Raw genomic sequence first — 2,457 nt, 5'->3', positions numbered from 1 at the left:
CTCTAACAAGATGAAGACAAGTATATTACTACGAGAACTTGTCTGCAATCATTCACTGATCACAAAAACATGTTTAAACACATTTTGTTTGGAATGAACCCAAGCATGTGACCTGGAATCCCTAGTAGCAATACTTTTTTGACTTACCCTAGTACTGTAGAGAAACAAGACTGGATGCAGGGGGACCAGTTAGGAAGGAAGCTTTTGTAATAATCCAGTCACTAGGGTGACAGGAGTAGTAATAGATAAATTCTGGGTCTTTTGTAAAGGAGAAAACAATGGATATGCTAATAGATTGATTGTGAGATATAAGAAAAAGTGAAGTCAAGAATGACTGCACTAAACAAGTTGAAAAATAAAGTTTACTGATAATAGAGGAAAGGCAGAAGCAGCAAGTGCTAGCGGGAGAAATCAGGAGTTAGTTTTAGGGGCACATTAAGTGTGAGATGTCCATTAATCATTACGTAGCATTGAAACTGCAGTCTATTATCATTGTTTGGAGTATTATTTCACTGTTCAAAAATTTTTCAAAAGCTCCCCATCTCCTAAGGATAAACTTCAAACCCCTAAATGCCCTTCTTGTTCTGGTACCAACATATCTTTCTAGCTGTATCTACCGTTCTTCCACAGACTATTATTTAAGTCTTAGGAAACATTCTGCAGTGTCTCTGACCCCTTTGCATATGCCTCTCCCTTTGCCTGGCCTGCTTTTCTCAGACTTTACCCATCATCCATTCCTCAGCAAGATAGCAGTTCAGTTATCTCTATGTGAAGGCTTTCCTAACACTATCAAGTCCAATAGAAAGTATCCCATGTCTCGTATTATAAAACTGACCACACTTTAACTAGTTTATTATGAGCCATTCCTACTCCTTCAAGGCAAAAATATGCACTATTGGGTATTTTACTGATTTCTTTGCTTTGCTTTCCTTAGTGTTTCCTTCTATGCATCAAAGATGCTGGAAGAACAAGAGGTAACACAAGTTCATGAGCATTTTGGTTTATTTATGTTAGCTAGGACATGTTAAAGGAGCACTGGTAGCATAGTGGTTACGAGTCGGGCTGCTAACCTCACAATTAGCAGTTTGAAACTACCAGCAGTGCTGCGGGAGAAAGATGAGGCTTTCTGCTCCCATAAAAATTTACAGCCTCGGAAACCCTATGCAGGGTCGCTATATGAGTCGGAAACGACCCCATGGTACATAACCACCATCATCAGGACGTGTTAGTAAAAGAAATAGGCAGCTACCATGCATAGTATGTGCTCAAGTGTGCTAGCTGAATGCCTTCTTTTATCCATAATTCACTCTTGCTATTGTTCTCTATGCACTTGTCTTTCCAAATCAACCCAAATTCTTCTCTTTAAAATAACTTATGTGTACCTCTTGAGTCCCTGTAACATGTTCATTTAATTCAGTCAAAACACCTTTTTTCACCAAAATACACAAAATATTCTGAAATATGTATAATAAAGATGACTTATGATATTCTCCTTATACATATGACTAACAAGATCTACTTTCATTTATTAGTTTTCCATCCTGTTCAGTTCAACTCATAATATTCCCGCAGGACAGTCCACACTGCCTTCTCTCACCCATCAGTCTTTGAAACTGAGATGTAATTCTTCACAATATTTATTACAACCTAAAACTGTTTTTCACCACTTGTCTGTAAACTTGACATACTGTGGTGGCTTGTGTATTTTTGTGATGCTGGAAGCTATGTCACCAGTATTTTAAATACCAGCAGAGGAAACCATGGTGGACAGGTTTCAGCAGAGCTTCCAAATAAAGACAAGACTAAAAGAGGCAGACTACTTCTGAATATTTAGCCACTGTAAACCATCTGAATAGCAACAGAACATTGTCAGATATAGTGCCAGAAGATGAACCCATCAGGTAGGAAGGCACTCAGAATGCAACTGGTGGAGGAGAACAAACAAGATGGCGGATTGGGTGGAAGTGCAGTGAGGCGCTCTGCCGGCAACAACACAGAATACAGGACCAAGCAGGCTCAGGGTATGGTCCCAGAACTCTGAACCACATATAAAGGAATATTTAGAGGGGTGGAAGGCTTACAGCTGGGGAAGTTTGTGGCAGAAGCAAGAAATCCATTGCTTTCTAGTTCGGAATGTTCAACTGCTCCAGGAACCACCATCTTGTGTGGGGTCAAGTAGGGGAAGGATCAGAGCAGCCACAGATGCCTGACAGAGCTGTGAAGATAGAGGTGTGGACATTCTCTTCTTTTGGTATCTGTTCATTGGTCCCTTGCTGTCTGTGTACCTCCATTCTAGTGACTATAGGGATGCCTGAGCTAGTGGACACCACAGCCCCACCCTCGGAGGGTTCTACTACGCATGTGCACAGATCTCCTCAAAATTTAAAGAGACAGTTTCCAATTAAAACCAAATGGCCACAGCCGGCCCTGACAGTTTATAACTAGGAAAAAAGGCCT

The 2,457-nt window shown here is 40.6% G+C and overlaps 1 protein-coding gene across 1 annotated transcript in view; it reads right to left on the bottom strand.

The window, feature by feature from the left end:
• POLD3 (polymerase (DNA-directed), delta 3, accessory subunit) overlaps window positions 1-2,457 on the bottom strand; it is a 62,506-nt gene that overhangs the window by 56,183 nt on the left and 3,866 nt on the right. The gene's annotated exons all lie outside the window — the stretch shown is intronic.

The sequence above is a fragment of the Chrysochloris asiatica genome, unplaced genomic scaffold (assembly GCF_000296735.1).
Source record: "Chrysochloris asiatica unplaced genomic scaffold, ChrAsi1.0 scaffold00326, whole genome shotgun sequence".
NCBI classification, from domain to species: domain Eukaryota; kingdom Metazoa; phylum Chordata; class Mammalia; order Afrosoricida; family Chrysochloridae; genus Chrysochloris; species Chrysochloris asiatica.
The sequence above is the reverse complement of the archived record's forward strand: the minus strand, read 5'-3'. Positions and strand labels throughout refer to the sequence as shown.